The sequence below is a fragment of the Diplotaxodon limnothrissa genome, unplaced genomic scaffold, assembly GCF_057381915.1.
Source record: "Diplotaxodon limnothrissa isolate DT_005_m unplaced genomic scaffold, D_limnothrissa_male_GT1.1 unmapped_scaffold_4, whole genome shotgun sequence".
In the NCBI taxonomy this organism is placed as follows: Eukaryota; Metazoa; Chordata; class Actinopteri; order Cichliformes; family Cichlidae; genus Diplotaxodon; species Diplotaxodon limnothrissa.
The window spans coordinates 2594749-2614603 of record NW_028188558.1 but is presented as its reverse complement, the minus strand read 5'-3'; the positions used below and the strand labels follow the sequence as shown (position 1 = coordinate 2614603).

At 43.4% G+C, this 19855-nt stretch overlaps 2 protein-coding genes and 1 pseudogene across 2 annotated transcripts in view; 2 read left to right on the top strand and 1 right to left on the bottom strand.

The window, feature by feature from the left end:
• The window catches only part of LOC146606877 (protein NLRC3-like), a 563637-nt gene that overhangs the window by 84749 nt on the left and 459033 nt on the right, over window positions 1-19855 (bottom strand). The window lies entirely within an intron of this gene.
• Window positions 1-19855, top strand: part of LOC146606884 (protein NLRC3-like) — a 501574-nt gene that overhangs the window by 205014 nt on the left and 276705 nt on the right. The gene's annotated exons all lie outside the window — the stretch shown is intronic.
• Window positions 11084-16607, top strand: LOC146606888 (uncharacterized; annotated as a pseudogene).

Here is a 19855-nt window from a genome sequence, read left to right as displayed (position 1 = left end):
CTGGCCAAAATCTACAGTTCTCCCCATTAACTGCTCCTTCCATAATTCTTCCTCTGCCCCACTGCAATCCGGAAATATTAAATATTTAGGTATTAATGTCTCTCCTAAGCTTTCAGACTTAACTAAACTAAACCACATCCCACTTCTAAAGAAAGTAGAAGGCGATCTGACTAGATGGAAATCTTTACCCATATCACTCATGGGAAGGGTCGCCACTATAAAAATGATGATCTTGCCAAAAATAAATTACTTATTTTTGATGATCCCTAACAAACCATCACAAGATTGGTTCAGATCTCTGGATTCATATATTTCCAAATTCCTTTGGAAAGATAAACCCCCGCGTATTAGCTTAAAAACGCTACAAAGAACCAAGGATAGAGGAGGATTAGATCTGCCTAATTTTCACCAATACTTCTTAGCCAACAGGCTTCAGTTCATCTCAGAATGGTTAAAACATACCTTCTTAGATGAGCCCTGGCTAGATGTTGAACAGGCACTATGCAAGGATCTAGAGATTTCAGACCTACCATTTATTAGCTCAAACATCAAAAGACATGAATGCTTTAAAAGTATCAACATCAGCTTTTCTCTAACAGCATGGTGGGAGTTTCTAAAAATAACGGAGTCTTCATTAATCCCATGCAAACGTACACCTATCTGGAATAACCCTGACATATTACAAAACAATAATATGATTAATTTCCCAGAATGGAGTTGTAAAGGAATTAAATACTTAGAACATATATTAGAGGGAACAGAATTTATTCCATTTGACAGACTAGTTGAACAATATGGGATCAACAAGACAAGGTTTTTAGAATATCAACAAATTAAATCCATAGTAAAAAAGAAATTTAACCTCAGTCAAGTTGAATTACAAACACCACTAAGTGCGGCACATTTTCTTACTCTTAAATCCCCCAAATTATTATCTAAAATATACAGAACACTTTCTAAATTAGATGAATCAATATCCCTTCCTACTGCAAAGTGGGAAGCAGATTTATCAGTCAACCTAGACCAAAACTTCTGGTCTCAGATTTGCTTAAAAACTTTTAAATTAATTAAAAATCCCAGTCTGCAATTAATACAATACAAAATACTTCATAGAGTGCACTATACAGGTCATCGGATGTTCAAGATGGGCTTTACATCTTCCAACAACTGCTCACACTGTCAAGGCAATACACCAGACAATTACATCCACGCTCTTTGGTTCTGTCCACCAGTGCAAAAGTTTTGGCGCGAGATATGTGAAGACTTATCAAAGTGTCTGAAATGTAACATTCCAACTTCCCCCTTAGTGTGTCTACTGGGCAGCTTAGATAATGTCACTTCAGAAAAGAATATAGCCCATATGATCTTCACTGCCCTATGCATAGCCAAGAAAACAGTCCTCATGAACTGGAAAAATAAAAATAATCTTAATTCTAACCAATATAGAAATTATCTATTAGATTACATTAGTCTTGACACAGCCTCTGCCACCACATCAGATCAATTGCTCTGGGCCCCTTTTATCAGCTCCATCACCTAGTGGGGGTGGGGGGTCATAGTTTGGTCCCGCCTTCACTGTTGTGATTGGTGAGGGGGTAGGGACAGGCTTAGGGCGTCGGGGGGTTCCCCGGAGGCATCTTCCTTGGGGGGCTCAACCCGGGGTAGCGGTCACGTCCGGTTGGGGGCTCTGTTGGCTCTCAGGTGACTGTTTCCTCGCGGCTGCGTGCAGCGGGGCTAGGGGAGGGTCTGTGCTGACGGACGTGGGTTACTGACCTGGCAACCTGGCTGCCCCTGGGTGGGTCCGGGATGGGCGTGAGGTTCTGGGGGCGCTCCGTCTCTGGGCTGGGGCCCGGGCCGGGCCTCGGGGGCTTGGGTCCTGGTTGGTGTGTTGCCGGGGTTGTGGGCGGGTGGGTGCATGGGGGCCCGGCCCTGGAGCAGGGTGCCGCCGGTGCGTCGAGCCGCCTGGGGGGCTCTTCAACTGGTGGGGGGGATGGTCACATCTTGCAGGAGCTTTCTTCTCTTCAGGAACTCTCTGCAGGAGGGGGAGATACAGGAGAGGTGGAGGAAGATCTCAGCCTGGGCGTTTACCATCTTATGTAGTCTGGAAGATGTGTGGATGGTGGGGTGGGTGCAGTTTTCTCTGTGGTGGGGTTGGGTGGACTGTCCAGGGCTCTGTGGAGCCGGAGGGCGCTACTGCACTGGGCCCCGGTCTGATGGGCCTGGGCCCCCCTTCCCTGGCGGGTCGCGGAGGGTGGGAGTGCCTACTGGGGTCAGCGGGGGAGCTGGCCCCAGGGAGGGGTTACCTGCCCCTCCCTTCCTTCCCTCCCCATCTCCAGCTGCCTCCCTCTTCCCGCTCCTCCACAACCACCCACACATGCAGGGCCTTGGAGTGGGGGTATGTCACCAGGGTGCAGAGGAGGCTACCCCCCCCCTGTCCCCTTCTGGCTGCCTCTGCCTCAATTTTATCCCACAACTTAGACATTCACATTATTCACACTCTCATTACACATACATATAGGATCTTGGGGGTGGGCACAATCACGGAGTCCAAATTACCATCAGGGTGTATACCTCACCCCTGACGTCGTTGCCCACCTCTCAATTTTAAATACACTTAGTCATTGAGCGCTAGCAGGAGGGACTATGCGCTTACCTGCTGCTCCTTGGCAGGTAGCTCCATGCCCTCCTGGGTTTTAATTGCACCTTAGAACACATATGCATCAACACTACAATGAGCGGGTGGAGGGAGGTTTGGAGTCTTCTCCCACCCCCATTCTCTGCGGCCTGCTGGAGCGGGAGGGCTAGTAGGAGGAGTTGGCCGTCCGACTGCGGTCTGGGGTGTGGGGCCTCCCTGCTGCTGCGGAGTCGGGGTGGTCTGCCTCTCCCCACCGCAGGGAAAAGGGTAACACCACCTGGGTCTGGGTGCAATTCCCCCCTCCAGGGGCAAGGGTACCTAGACCCGGTTTGTAGAGTACGCTTGGGGAGTGTGATTGTGTGTACAGCGTCTCTTTATGTCTGTCTCCACGTTGGTTGAGTGTGGAGTGAGTGCATATGAGAGCATGAGGGTGGGAATGGATGTTTGTGTCTGTGTGTGCCTGTATGTCTGTGTCTATATGTCAGGTTGGGTATCAGACACCACCTCTCTGGGGACACCTCAGGCCCTCCAAGGTTTGGAGGCCTATCTCCACCCACCACCACTTCCCCTGCCGGTGGCGGACTCCCTCAGGTGTCGGTGTGTTGGTGGTTCTTTGTGTCTGGGGGTGGGCGTCCGGGTACACACCGGCTCACTCCTTGGCGGCCGCTTGTCGGGGCCTGGGGCTCGCTCGGGCCCCTTTGGAGGTGGGGTGCCCCCGGCCTCTCGGCCTGGGGCTCGGTCACTCAGGCACAGCTGGGGGCCGGCGGAGCTCACGGGCGCGTCACTGCAACTCCCCCTGGCTTCTGCTCCGCGGCTGCTGGGCGAGCCCTCATCTGGGACTCTCCTCAGCTCTTACTGGAACAGTGGCGCGGCTGCCCCTCTGTTGGTCTTCCATGGTCTCTTGTGTTCTGGGGGCCTCTGGATGTCTGGAGTTTTGATCTCCTCCATACCTGCTTCACACCCTGGAGGACGGGGCTGTGGCCCCCCCACACTCCCTAGCAGATCATTACATGGAGAAACCTTTGGAATGCAAGCATGCTGATCCACACAGGTATGCACACATGGGTATTCACAGACGCGGACTAAAGCTTTCTTGGCTGCTGCCTCAAAGCACACTGTGCGCTGTCTATCTTGCGTGCTGCACAATATCGTTTATTATTTAGTAAATATTGATATCTATGACTAGCTAGTTTATTGTGATGGTGCTTTGTTTTCTCTATTATTATGTTGCTCTTTGTTGTTTGCTGTCTCCTCTGTTTGTTTTTTTTGTTTGTTTTTTTTTTTTTCTCCATACAGGTGACCCAGGAGTTCTTTTTTTTTTTTTTTCTCTCTCTTCCCCCCCCTTCTCACCGTCTCTTCTCCCCTTTGGTTTTCTTTCTTTCTCTCATTCATTCCCCCTGTCCTATTTATTAAAAAAAAAAAAAAAAAAAAAAAAAAATGACAAAGGATGAACTGAAGCTCTGCCATCACGTAATGTCGCATACTGCTGTTTCTGATGTCATTTAAAAAAAAAAGAAAAAAAAAAAAAAACAATCAGAAGAGTCTGTTCAGTGACAGGTTGCTTCTCCCAAAGACAAGAACTAACAGACTTAAAAACTCCTTTGTCCCACACGCCATCAGACTGTTTAACTCCTCCCTGGAGGGGAGAGGGAGGGGAAACAGGAGGACAAAGGAGGGGGGAACAACTAAGCTGTAGTGCCTCTTCACCTCACTGTGCAATACCTTTTGTGCAATACTTTTGTAAATAGTCAACGGTGCAATAGACTCAATACTTGAAATGTGCAATTCACTTGTATTTTTATTTTTTTTTAAGAGCTCAAAGATATTGAAGAAACAGTTATTCAGCTTCATTCCCACTGATCTCGACTACAAACTGTTTCACGTTGGTTTCTGTTTAAAGCCTCGATGTTTAAAACGTTTCCCTGTGATCACATTTGCACCGTCTGATTTCAAAGTTTGTTTTCTTTTGGTCATTTAGTCCACAGAGTCCTTGGTGTTTTGAAAGGGACGTATAAATAAAAGCATTATTATTAATATTAATAATAAAGTAGTTGTTGTACATGTACAGACCATAAATATGGAGTCCAGCTGTGTTTGATGCTGCTGGGCAGACTGACCACTGGGACCCTCTGAGCTCTGCTGCTCCACTCTGTGGAGGAACCATGAAGGATTAGATCAACACAGGATAAAGATCCAGGAGTTTCTGCTCAAATAACTTCATCTGAATCAAGTCTGTCAAGTTTTAAACTCTCAGATTGTGAACATATCAGTAATTTTCAGTCTGTTTTCATGGACGTCCTTTCAGTGGTGATGTCAGGGATGATTTTGAAGAAGCTCATCAAACTGAACCATCAGCAGATCACTGCTCCAAAACCAGAACATGATCCGAGTCTCCCTCCACCACCAGAACACCAGCTTTACTAACGTGGTAGATCAGTGTAGTACAGATCAATAACTGATGAGTCATTTGATCAAAATCACTGAGTGCTTCACGTCTGACCCTCTGATGCTTCTGTAGACATTTTGCATATTTAATGAATGTCTGACAGTTTTACATTCATTCTATGAACACAGTGGAAATGTTGTGTTATAGTCTCCATGTTGTTTCCAGCATCATAAATTCTTAAGTTCAGAAAATTAGATTCTTTCTTCACAGCTGAAAAACAACAACATTTATTCTCTATTGAAATCTGCATCGTCCACTCCAAAGGTCACAATCTGAAGGTAACATCTGGTTTTGTTCCCTGTGGTTAACTCTGAGCATCAGTATGGTGGGATTTATCCACTACATCCACACCACTGTGGTTCAGTGTTGTCCTGATGGAGTAACAGCAGCCAGTATGATCCAGGCTTTAGCTGCTGGGTCTCTGTGTGACCTCTCAGACTGTTTAACAGATCAGACACAAAGAGAATCAGAGCAGCTCTGTTCTTTAAAGACAAACATGAACCCACTCAGGTCACACTTTCCCCACAGATATGAGCATCACTGTCCTCAAACAGCAAATGACCAAGTCGAACATTTGGATCTTTTCTCTTTCATTGTTTTCTTTTTAATGAATCTTTGTAACAATCTGAGGATGTTTCAGGTCATATTTATCCAGGAAACACAAACATGTAAAGGAGTCATCACAGCTCTCTGACCTCGTTGCTCCAGGTTCACCACTGAAGTCTGGATTATAATCTTTGGACCGATCACTCCTCACAGACGGACAGCTGGACCCTGCAGACTGTGACCTCTGACCTCTGCAGACACAAACATGATTGAAGCAGCTGTGATCACACAGACTGCAGATAATGCAGCTGTTTCCTGTCAGTAACATCCTCTTAGATTAGAGTTCAGCTTTTTACAGGAAAACTGGACAAAACTGATTTTTGTTACAAACTCATTTTCATTTCCTCTCAGCTCACAAACACAGTCAGACAATCAACCAGAGTCAACACTGATTATAATGTCAGTGCAGAATTATTTCTGTTACTCAGTGAGTTCAGCTCTCTGACCTCGTTGCTCCAGGTTCACCACTGAAGTTTGGATTTTGACCTTTGGACCGGTCACTCCTCACAGACGGACAGCTGGACCCTGCAGACTCTGCTCTGTCCTCCTCTTCCTCCATCATCATCTTCAGTCAGTCTGAGAGGTAAACCACAAACACTCAGTGAGTTCACATTAACAGGAGGAACTGAGTTACAGTCGCTGACCTCTGACCTGTCATGTGACCATGAAACCAGGTCAATATGTCTGTAGGTTCAGTCATCCAGGTCATGTGATCTAAGGAGCTTGGAGAGAAAAGAGACGTCTTTAAGTTTCTGGAAGACGTTTCATCTGAGAAGCTTCTTCAGCTGTAAAACCAAACGGTGGAGAGTCCCAGATATTTAAACCTGAGAGGGAAAGAAAGCATGTCGCTGACCCACCACTGATGTTATTTCAAGGAGGAAACTGAGAGCCTTTGCACCAGGAGCACAAACATCAGCTCCAGCAATGATCCACTGATGTGTTTTTATTCCATGTATGAATGTTGTTATTGACAGAGATGACGTTTGTGTGTCAGTGATGCAGTGACTGTTGTTGTTACCTGTACAGGCTGGTTAGACTCTATGAAACAGATCATACAGATCTCTGCATGTTAGAAGAGACTATTAAAGGTCATGAATGAGACAAAGGCAGGGAGGCGTCCTTTACAGCTAAACAGCAGAGTGAGAGAACAGCCAGCACCTCTACATTTATCACATTATACAGCACATGTATGATACTGACAGGGATGAGAAGAATTTAGTGATTCTGATCCCATCATTGATATTACTTATTGATTCTCAGTAGCTCTGCTCTGACAGTCACCACCATCACTGAGCAGCATATCAAAGACATTTGTGCACATTAACTGCATGTTGTGGCTCAAATGTTTGTGCATGTTGGAGGCATTTCCTCTTTGTTGTGATCAGTGTTGGTCATTACTCAAAACAGTCATTATTACACATATTACACAGAACACTTTAATTAAAAGTAATGGAGTACGTTACTTCATTACTCCTCATAACATTACTTTGATGTTACTGTGTGAAATGAACAAATGAGCATGTAACAACATAAAGCTGAGGTACAGCCCCACACACCAACACAGATCCTGATGAGGTCACGTGATGTTTCTCTGAGTGTTTATGAACACAAATCAAAGATGAAACAGCACAAAGACACTTCAAAGTGATTCTACTGTAGAAACATGAACAGGTAGAAACCTGCAGCCTGACTGCTCATCACTTTGTTACCTGTTCAAGTTCAGCAGCAGCAGCTCACTTTATCACGGTGCTGGTCTGGGGTCAGTGTTTACTCAGCTTTAACCTCACTCTGGGTTCTTGGCTAGCTTAGTGTTAGCATAGTGTTAGCTTAGCGTTAGCTTAGCGTTAGCATGCTGTGTGCTAGCTTAGCGTCAGAGCTCTGCAGGTGTCTCGTGTGTAAATATTAATCACAGTGACAGTAAAGGAGGTAAAGGGCTGTGACGTCATCACGTACGCTGCGTCCTCTGTGGGCTCTGAGTGAACTCAAAGTACAAACTACAAGTACACAAACACGAACGTAGCTCAGAGTGGCGGACACACTCGGCCTCGTTGGTCCAGCTGTGAGTCCGTTACCGTGAACTATGGAGCGGCAGATTTGTGCTGAACTAAGCTGCACACAGCTGATGTTAGCCAGGAAACATTACACACTGACTTTAATGGAGAGACCGGAAATACAAACACACACAGTTTGTTGTGTGAAGAAATCAAACACGAGCTGAACAAACAGTAAAGTTCCTAAAGACAAACTGTTAAAGGAGGAAACAAAGCAAACTTACAGTTTCTTCACACACCAACAACAAGCTCCACTCCACACCTGGACACTAAACACGGACACACAGGTGAGCTGCTTCCTGGAAGGAGGCGGGGCTCCACCTGAAACTCAGCACAGGTGGGAGGGGCTCAGCTCTGTGTGTGCTGATGTGTTAACTTTAAAAATATGCCGTCTGACTGCTCAGACTGAGTCAGAGTAAAGTTCACATGCTGACGTGTGGAGACATGAAACCTTGTTGTAGCTGCAGGTGTGAACACACTGATCCCAGATCAGCTCTGCTGTATTTGTAACATGAACATTTCTGCTGCAAAGCTTCAAATGTTCAGCATGTTTCTCTGTTTCCAGTCTATAGATCCAGTCACACTTTCTACCTTCACCTGTGCAGTAAAGACTGAGAGCAGAGCTGAAACCAAGCGTCCAATCAGTGAGCAGCATCAACACCTGAGCTTCATTCCGACTCTGTTATTGAAGATGTTGTTGGTACAAAGTTCATCTGCTGCTCACATGAATCCATGAAAGATTTATTTCACTGAATGTTTCTTCAAAGCTCATTTCAACCTGTTGAAGTCATGAATGAAAGTGCAGACTGAGAGTGGATCACATGATGTTTGAGGTGTGTCATGTGACATGTTCAGTATTGTCACACATGTCTAGATTGTCCCTGATATCATAACTGCTCAAACACTGATGATTATATTTGAAGAATTATTCCTGATGGCAGCAAAGTTTGAATGGAGCTCTCTGTCTGTGCTGATTTGTCGCCCTCTGGAGGTCAAAGCACAAACTGCATGATGTCACTGTAACCACCACAGAGACAGGAAGTGTTTTTATGACTGAAACACTGAAATGATGCTAACGGCTGTCGTTAGGCTCACTGACAGCAGTGCTGATGTGTTCATGTCAAACACTGGCTCAGGTCAGACTCCTTCATCCTTCTCCAGCGTGAGGCCGCCCTCAGACCCACAGGAGCTCTGACCTTTGACCTCCTGACCCTAACCATTTTAGTCTTGTTGCATCTTTAAATGCAAATCCATCCAAACTGTAGCCGAGCAAAAGAAGCTGGAAGCTGTTCTATGAATGATGTTGTCGAAGGAGCTTGGAAAGAAAAGCGTCTGGACTTCTTTAAGTTGCTTGATGAGGGACATGGACGTCTTAATGCCCACTCACATCCTGGGACATTTGATCACAGGAAATCACATGATAGCGTGGGGCTAGATCTCACAATGGGTTCACCCAAAACCTTGGCTGATTGAGACCCACACCCGTTTTCACGGAGGAGGAGGAGTTTCACATCCTGAACATGTGACAGCCTGGTTTAAAGGGACCAAAAGTAACTGGACACCTGATTCAGTTCAGGTTTATTCATCCGCTCCAAACCACAGCAGCAGTCACCTCCAGGGAACCAGCTGATCCATGTAACTGGGGACAGACCACAGCCCAGAGCACTGGTTCATGATGTGTTTGTGGACTGTAGGTTGTTTGGATAGAGATGAGATGTACTCAGCAGTCTGTCTCTAATGTTTAATGAAATGTTCTGAAGATGATAATAACTTGTGATTTTCTTTTGAATGAATCTTTAATCGTGTTGTAGGGCCTCTGACTCTCATGAAGATTTTCACATCAATGTGCTTTTCACAAAGATATTAACAATGAAAATGACGTGCAGCCCTGAACTACTCATGCGTTAACTCAGCGGTTCCCAACCCCCGGGTCACGGACCGGTCCGTGAGTCGTTTGGTACCGGGCCGTGAGAGTCGAGGCTCGGTGTGAAATTGATGGTTGATAGGTTTGTAGCATAAACCTGTTCGCTGGATCGTTCAATCCAGCTACACAGCAAAGCAAGACACGAGTAGTTCTTTATGTTTCTCGTGCACGGGAGAGAACTGGACCAATGCCGTTCCTTCGCTTGACCACAGTCGCTCTCGTCTGTTCCCTCGTAACACTGTTCTTTTATTGAGGTTACATGAATATACATAGGTTCATTAACATACACGTGAACAAAGGTACCAGTCTGTATGTTATGTAGGTGTGTGTGTGTGTGTGTGTGTGTGTGTGTGTGTGTGTGTGTGTGTGTGTGTGTGTGTGTGTGTGTGTGTGTGTGTGTGTGGAGTCAGAGTGTGACCCCATAAACGACTTCCCTAAACCTGCTGGTCTGGAAGTCCAGCAGTTCATCTAAACAAAAGGCACTTAGACTAAAACAGACATCCTACCACAAAACAATAAGAAGGTAGCACCTCTCCCATGATCCCAGGACGTGGGTGTGAATGCCAGAACACTCTGGAGTCACACAAAGTCTTTAAAGACTACTATCATTACACAATTGGTTCTACACCTCTAAGCATATATGGTTAGATATTCCCCAATAACAATGACAATGATAAAATATAAATCCAACAATGGTTTTCAGGGTTTTTATCGTTAACTTCGTTTCCCTGGGTCTTTTCCCGTGTTGTAGTCGTGTGTCTTATTTTGAAAGAAATGTTTACGCGTTACCATAGCGACCAGAGAGCATTAAGGGTGCAGACAGGTGCATCCAACAACATTTTATTTTCCCTTATTTGATTTATGGACCTAACTGTATGAACTGGACTTTGGCTTTAATGCTGCTCCTCTTCATCATTGCTGTGTTGCATTTCCATCATTCTGCTGCTGGATTCACTGCAGGCTTTAACAAACACTCCTTTGGGTCCAGGCCCAGCCACGTGTTTGTAAGCTGCTGTGCTCCTCACAAATAAAGCCTGAAGCAGCTCAGACTGTTAGAAGCAGCACTGAGCCCTGTTACAGTTATAGTGTTAGAGCAGCGGCTGCAGCCTACAGCATTTAAACTAGCTGACAGTAAACACATCAGTCCAGATGTTACCACATTACTTTGTGATGCTGAGAGTTAAAGGAGACTGGCTGATTAAAATCCCATTCCTTACATCACCGTCCTCTGCTCTGACTGCTTTCATTTAATCACAATCAGAATACTTTTTTGATCCCCAGGGGAAATTATTTAGGTTACAGTGCTGCAGCACAAACAGGAACAAAGACACAACACACTAAGTAAGAAATAGCACAACATACACAATATATACATGCATACATATGAGTCACTTATAAGTAACATGTGAGTGCTGGGGTCTATGACAGCAGGCAGGTCTGTATTTATGTCCAGGCTGACATGAACAGCTAGTAGTTCAGGGTTCAACACTCAGGAAAGTGTGTGACCTTCCACACTGACAGAAGATGCTAAACATGACTTTAAACTGTTGTTTGTTAAAGCCTCACAGATCTGAGAGCAGGGCTCAGTGGGTACATGAGCCTTTATACATGAAGGCTTTCTGTTTCCAGGAGAGGAAACATGTGATCCAGCTGTGTTTGGTCACATGGATCTGCTCTGCATGGATCACCTGACTAAAACATGTTGTTATTATTGTTCTTACAGTCTTAAATCGGTACATCAGGTGGGTCACATGACACCCGGGGGTGACAGCAGCATCTTTCCTCTTTAGAAAGCTGCTCTCTGTCCCAGGAGCTGTTGTCACAGTAACAGCAGGAACAGGAAGTCACATGCTCTCTGCTCTGTGATTGGCTGCTTCTTATCTCAGCTTCCTGCAGAGGGTGGGGTCTGCTGATAACGCACACCAACAGAAGTGTGACTTTCACTTCCTGTTTATTGCTGTTGTTCTTAAAGCTCTCAGACGATGCTGCAGCGCCCCCTGCTGACACAAACTCCTCCCTCTGTCTCAGAGGTCACAGGTCAGCCTGCTGCAGAGGGTCTGCCTGTTCATGGACTTCCTGTTACAGAGACGGGTCTCAGCGTCAACACTAGTTTCTGATTGGACGGTGTGGAAAATGTTACGAGTTCAAAATATTGGGGATGGAGACAAGAGAAAAACCACAATAACAACACTGGTCCGGTCGGGTTGAGTCAAACGATGATTTTAATGATCACACACGTGGGAGATGGACACTGATGCAGACAGCCTCAGATCTCAAAATGGTGGAGCATTGCTCAAACTCTTATAGCCTCTGGTGCCTCCACCTTATCATAAAAGCCTAAACATTCACATGCTTTCTCTCACACAGCGCCTAAGCTACGACCTTGGCTCCCTGTTTATCTGCTCCTGCTGAGATGGGGCAGAAAACTCCAGCATGTTCTCTTCTAATCAGAGAAATAAGGCGATGACTTTCTGCAAACAGTATTTCTTATAACTCAGCAGTATAATGCATCATAAAACAATATCATTCATTCACAACAAGTCAGCAGTTTAATATAATGCACATCAGTTTAACTAATGCAATAGTTATCAGCTTCTTCTAATTCAGGAGAATAATGCAAACTAAAACTACATAATAATTCACAATCTTTAATTAGGGGTATAACATGGCATAAAATAATATTATAATCTAACAAAACCCAGCTTCCTCCAGCCGAGTGATGTGTGGATTCATCACTCTCTGTGGATCAGTGTAAGTCTGTGTGTGGGTCAGCTGCAGGACTTGTTTGACCTTTGACCCTGGCAGACAGAGCTGGTTACTGCTGTGTGACTCCTGCCGTCGCTCCACTTTAAATTTTACTTAAAATAAGTCCTGACATGGCCCCGCCCCCTCTGACCTGCTGCTCCTGGATGTGCTGAGGACACAGCGGAGGCTCAGAGGGGGCGGGGCTTTTCCCGTGGCAGTAACCAAACTGCATTAGGTCGCTGCACTGCCAGTGTTTAACCACACCTCTTCTGACTGACCTTTGACCTCTGACATGTTGATTTGATCCTTATTTAATGACGTCTTTTATCTAGTGATTTAATTCTGTGTATTTATATGTGATGGTGTTCCTGAGTTCAGCCTCAGCTGATATCCACAGACGCTCCTATTGGCTGGTTTTAAAAACACATTTTTCCATTAAAGAGACTCTTTTAAAAACACGTCTGCCTGAAATTCACATTTCATTTATTTTGGGGGATTTTAACAGAGAGATAGAACTTTATGAATCCCTCATGTTTATCCTCCAGGAAATCCAGTTTGTAGCAGCAGAACACCGACAAATCTTTACACAGCACAGAATTAGGATATCAAATAAAGGGGAATAAGAGAATATGAATATAAGCATAAATATATACATATATACACAGACCTCACACAGAGACAGCAGCTACACTGTGTGTGGATGTGATCCACAGTCACAGCTGTGGGTTTCAGTCAGTGTGTCTCTAACTTCATGGTCACATTTCAAAGCTTATTGGAGCCAGAAGATGTTCAAGTAAAAGATTTATTGCTGTACTCGTCTACCAGGATAACAGGAGGTTCATAAAGCTGTGTCATACTTCAGCTTTACATCATGCAGTAGTAGTTTATTAAACCCCCCAAAATATGACTATCCAGAGTTGGGACCAGGAAGCAGAGTTGCAGTCTTACACGCCTCTCTGCAGCTTCTCTCCTCCTGCTACCCCCCCAAAAACCCATCTCCATAGAGACTGTGTCAGCTTCCAAACAGACAAAAAACAAACTAAAAACCAGCAACAAACAACTTAAACATAAACAATCACAAAGAAAGAACAATACAGTATCCACATCTGAACCAAAGAGTAAAACAGTGAAATGTGGATTATTAAACATTAGGTCTCTCTCCTCCAAGTCTCTGTTAGTACATGTTAGTAAAAACATTTCTGCATTTTACCCATATTTTATTTTTAACTCAAAATCAAAGATTCCAGATTCTCCTACATGTTGGTTTTGAATCAGATAGGACGACAGATTTCAGGTGGCCCTGTGTCTTTCTCTATTACATTTGCCACTGTGTAACTCAAAGTTATTTAAGGACTAGTTTATTTCAATGGATGAGTTTACTGACTGATGCGCAGAAGAAATAGTTCTTTATGGAGCCTAGATGGTGTGAATGATGAGACCAAAGACTGCAATATCTTGTACCAAAAATATATTGAATAAATGGAGGAAAGGGGAAATGGAACAAAATAATTAACACAACACACAACATAAATGCCCACAATTAAATAATAAATCAATGCTGTGATCTTTCTGTGCAAAAGTCCTTTTTGGTCCTCTTCTTTTTAAAGTTCACTTTTAAGGTATTCCTCCTTAGAGTCCAGCTTCATACAAATGGGGAAATATGTCCGTAATCCAAAGACGGCTAAGTGGGGGAAAGAGGGGAAACAAAGAATGGTCCTACCGGCTCGCCACTTCAATATGAAGAAGATTAATTCAAAGGGAGGGAACAAAACCTGACCTGTAGGTCAGAAAAACGTCCATTAGCACATCAAGTTCGATTCAGTTTACCGGTAAACAAATATTTTTCTGCAAGCCTATGTAACAATGCAAATCATCATCAACCAATGTACAACAGTTACATTATTAATTATCTTGGCTACGTAGCTTAATCTATACATTCCAGTAGCGTTCGCTACAAACAATACAAAAACAACAATAAAGGAAAACAGCTGTCTAACAGACAGCATAGCCGAATTCAAGGCAACACATAACAATAATCATTCAATCGCACTTTGTTTCAAAGTAAGCCCATTAAAATGCTTAAGTAAATAAAAGTGTTCAAAAACAGCGGTTTTTGAGCCGGAGTTCTGCTCGCGGTGGGAACGCCGCCGCACAGCCACTTTTTAATCGCGCAAACGATCGGCTGGTTACTGACAACCAAAAGGTTGTTTTTGGTAGATATTAAAGATCATGGGTGGGCGGGGCAAATGGAGCAGTTTTCTACAGTCGAGTAAAATTCCAGGAAAGAGCTGGGTGTGGCTTTCCTTTAAATCACATGATCAACAGCTTTAAGATGGAGGCAACTCGCTCAGTGTTTCCTGTTTCATTCTTAGACTGTGGCGATGGTAAGTAGCAGCTTTTCACTTGTTACCTGGCATCTTTTCAGCCACCAATGATAGTCATTGTATGTTATCAACATTTCACTAACTATGTTTTCTCTCATGTTTAAAATAGGCCGACCAAGAGCAAAATAGGTATGTCTGCAGACTCTGCTGTAGCCAAAGTTATCAGATCTCCTGTGTCTTTAAATCCCTAACTGCTCGATCATTATCATTTTAGAAGACAACAATTTCTCAAAGGAGGTTCAAAACTAATGCCTACAAGATTACCAAGAGGAGGGTTCGGGGCTCTTACATGACTCCGGGAAGTCAACACTTGGTGGATGAGGTGTGTTACCTTTGACACTTTTAAGACAGTCCTGTTTATCACTACTAACAATAAGCAAATATGTTTTCACTCAACAGATCCTTCACAGCATGTTGTTTCTGGGCAAAATCAACAACATCCCCTTTTCTCCAGAAGAAATCTTCCCTAATCCTTTTGTTTTGGGTTCTTTAATGAGAAGATATCCCAGGCCTTTAAAGTTGTATTCGACTCAGCTTCCCAGGCGAAGTCCCTTCTCCTGTGTGCTCGACATGGTAAGATAACTCTTCTCACATTTTCAGTCAATCTGACAAACTTCCAGTTTTTAGGAAAGTATAATGCAAAGTGCTTTTTTACTGAGAAATCCAAAGAAAATCCATACTGTACCTTATACTTCAACATATGCTTCTAGCTATACTTCTCCACCAAACACAGAGACTGCAGGAGAGCTGGAGACTTGCTTCAGAATTTGTTAGTTCTAAATAATGTCTAACAGACTCATTATTGGAGATGCTTACAGTCTTCAAGGCGTATATGATGCTGTCACTGTGTAGCTGCTGGATCTGTTAAGCTCAAAGACTCTAAATTCAGCGTGTTTTGACAGCCCGGCATAGCAAAATAGAAAAAAAAAGGTCAATTAGCAAATTTAATTATAAATTAGTGAGAACAAAGATGGATTTTTGCTTATTGATTTAAAATTAAATAGATTTTTGTGACTTGTTTCACCCCCTATCTTAAAATGTCTAAACCAAAAGCATCCAATGGTCCTGCATAGTTAAACAAGTCAAGCAGCGAAACAAACATGTTGATCAACTTTCTATTAAAAACAACTATATAATCAGGTGCAACACTTTGACCAGATCTGTAACTGTTTTCAGATCGTCCTGCAAAATAACTCAGAGAATGAAGAGCAAATAAAGCAGAGTCTGCAAGATCTCCTCACAGACTTGGACTTAGAAGAGAATAATAAAAAAACAGCTTTCGTCTCGTCCACCATCTGCATTTCTCAAAAATCCCAAACCAACAAATCAGAAAGGTACTGCGGAGTCTCCATGTCCACCAAAGGTCCTAACGCTGGGAAAATTATGATTGCTGCCTCCTGTCTTAGCAAATGGCATAAATATGTATCTGGTGCGGTGATGACCTATTATCCAAACACAGTCCAGAAAGATTACTTTGATGGAACAATTGAAGTACCTGGAAATATCAGGTGTGAGGCTTTTTGTCTCCGTGATGGTGCCAGAATGAAGCCTTGCAGATCATGTAAGAATTTGTTTGGCTTGAACACAGAAGACCTCAGAGTGGCCATATGGTAACTGTGCTGAAGCTGAGAGCCTGAGCAATTTGCTTGAAAATGAGAGAGAAGTTGAAACACATGTGGATGAATACTCAGCTGAAAAGGACAACAGGCAGAGAGCTGAGGATGAGGTTGATGGGTTCTTAGAACTGTGTTGCAAAGGATTCGGTTTAACTGGACAGGTGAATTTTACAACCCAGAACAAGAGTGAGATTTCATGAAATCATTTGCATTCATCATTCTGATAAATCAAAGATTCTCTGCTCTGACAGCATCTGTGTGGATTTTCTGTAATCACAGAGACGTGTATAAGCACGTTTACTTTCCATCTCCATGTAATTGTCACATTTAATAATTAAAACTGGCTTCTATGGGTTTTTGTTTGTTTGCTTACATATCTAGTGTTTAATGCAATATGAAGCATTATCAGACAGCATTTATTGGGAAGAATCCCATTTTTATACTGGTCTGTACCCAGGGTACACAGAAAATAAAAACACATGTTTTCTTATTATGATCCCAACTATAATTTACTTAAGCAAAAGCACTACATGTGTAGTTATAATATTTATAGCAGTTACTGTTGAGCTTTAAATTTATCATCTTAAATGTTTATATGCTGATTATATTGCTTTATATAAGAAAGGCCTAACTCTGAGTACACTCTGTGCCAAAAAGTGCTGACAGGAAACTGCATGCTTTTGCAGAAACGTGCTTTTGCAGCTAGAAAGTGAAGCTGATATATATCAGTTTTAATTAGTTTTTACCAACTGCTTGCTAGGGCAATCCCACGAGTTTGGTGTTTTTGTATTGAACATGATTCCAAGTGCTTTCTATAACACATAGCAGAGGTGCCACAACAAAGACTGAGAAGAGGACAGGAAGAGACAGTGAAAGAGATGCACTCCTTCGCCATTCATGTTAAAGCGTTGCATAGCTTTAATTTTAGAGAGTGTTGCATAACTTCAGTCATTTTTCTACCACAGGTGAAGCCAAGAATTGTGAAGCTCTCTTTTGGCCAAATACCAGAATCTGTAAGAAGAAGAAAAAACAAACAATCAAATAGGTCATTATTAAGAGAACAACAATCTCTTGATGATTATCCACAGTGTCTTTGATAACTCTGAGATACAAACTGTCAAGGATATACACATCCCAGCAAACAATAGCTGTGTTTGACTAAAGCGATTAATAACAAGGACAGAGCTACAATCACTACAGTCAAACATAAAGGGCTTAATCCTGAATCCAAGTCTGAGCTGTGATGCCGTTGGTGCTGAAAGCTGCTCAGATCCTGAAGCTGCACGTTTTGTCTCTCTCTAACCAAACCAGCAGCAAAAGAAGACACATTTCGCTTGACATAAACATTGTCATGAATTCCCTCTTACTTTTGCTGGTTTGCTTCCACCACCATTAAAACACACACAGAAAAACAACACAGCACAGCTCTCTGCCTCTCTCAGTGTACTTTAAGAACACCGTTTCCCATCTCAAATCTCTGTTTTTGGCATTATTCGCTTGCTTGTTATGAAGCAGTCTACCATTGTTTACAGCCATTTTTTTTAATGACTTCCGACAAGACAGCCTCATTTCTGCTGTTCAATACCAAATTTTATTTATTTTTTTCAAATTAAGTGAAACTGCAAAATGCTCTGCTGTGTCTCTATTAAAACCTCTGAATCACTTCAGCAGCATCAGCCAATGTACATTTGTTGAGTCGTGGTTCTCGTCTGCTTTTGTTCTACTGCAGAATAATATTTTTAAGGTTATCTACTGTAAAAAGCTAGGCCAGGAAAATCTGCTTCATGGTTTTGTGTTTTATCCTCAGTTACTTTGACACAAAAGCATCTGCTGTGATGCTCACACCTCTGATGAAGTTTCACAAGTGTCAGTACTGATAAATGATCAGAATTATAATGTTTCTGACTCTCTGAGTAAGAATTAAATGGAATCTAATTGGGACCTTGTGAATTGGAATTGAACAGGTTCTAGAAATCAGTGATGATACTCAGCTCCAATACCCACCTATGATATTAGGCTGACGAACGCTGACTGGGTTTCATTTACCAGCTTTTTATGTTCTTCCTGCAGTTTCCTCCCCACATCACTCATCTTAACTTTTTTCCAGTCCTCCTCAGTCTAAACAGAACACACAACAATACAAAGAAAAGCTCAGGTGATTGATCTCTAACACTAGGCATCCCCAGTCTTATTCTTAGCAGTCTAACTTCTCACCATATCTTTGAAGGCCTCTCCATTGTAGTAGCGCTTGGATGCTGGATACTCTATCGTTTTGTCACATAGTTCCAGGAAACTGGAAGCCACCAGATGCAGCTCCTCTCCGTCATAGCCGTACAGCTTTTTGTCCTCACGCGTCATCAGCACAAGCTCGTCACATGGACATGAGGTGCCCTTTACCACACCAATAACCTGCATTTTTACAATCTCGGGAAGGTAGAATTTTCCCCAGGCGTTAACTTCATCATCATCCCCGTTGTATTTGGTGTTCTCAAGCTCTTCTATCCACAGGTCAGCACCACTTGGCTTCTTCAGGTGAACGCACATGCTTTTGTTTTTGGAAACAAAATCTTTCACCCATTTCAGGTACTTTTCACCTGGAAAGAAGCAGACAAGGAAATATGGATGAATGTAGAAGTGTTGGGAAAGACAAATAGCAAGGTTATCCTACAGCAGTTTGTGAAAATGTTGTATCTTGAAATAAGCAGGCAAAATGAGGATCTCACTTATCTCATATGTTCTGACTACCGACTTTCTTCAGTTAAAGGACAAAAAAAGGGCACACTGGAGGCTGACAGAGTGTGCAATGGTGGGAATCATTTTGCAGAACTCACTAAAGTTTGTTTCTCCTGGAACAAGCTTTTTACACTTCGGCAAATGAAAATACTGTGTTAAACTAAAAAAGAGCACCAGACCAAGGTCTACAGTACTAACAGAAAAGCATGCCGTTACCTGTTGCCTGTCGACACAGCTGCTGATCTTCCTCACCAAAAAAATGAGGATCCCTGAAAGGAATAGAAAGGTTATGTTAAAATGAATGACTGTCACGGTGATCATGGGAGGCTCCAAAATATCACAATAGCTACGAAATCACAAAATGCAGTGTGATGTCTGTAAGCACCAAACATGACATCTCTGCAAATTCATCTTGAAATATGTAGGTACCTCACACGTACAGCTGCAGCCATCTCAGCCATTTATCACTGTGGCTGCCAAGTGGCTGCCACTTGGCTCAAGATCGTGGCTCAAGAGTTGGGAGGTCGCCTTGTAATCGGAAGGTTGCCGGTTCGAGCCCCGGCTTGGACAGTCTCGGTCGTTGTGTCCTTGGGCAAGACACTTCACCCGTTGCCTACTGGTGGTGGTCAGAGGGCCCGGTGGCGCCAGTGTCCGGCAGCCTCGCCTCTGTCAGTGCGCCCCAGGGTGGCTGTGGCTACAATGTAGCTTGCCATCA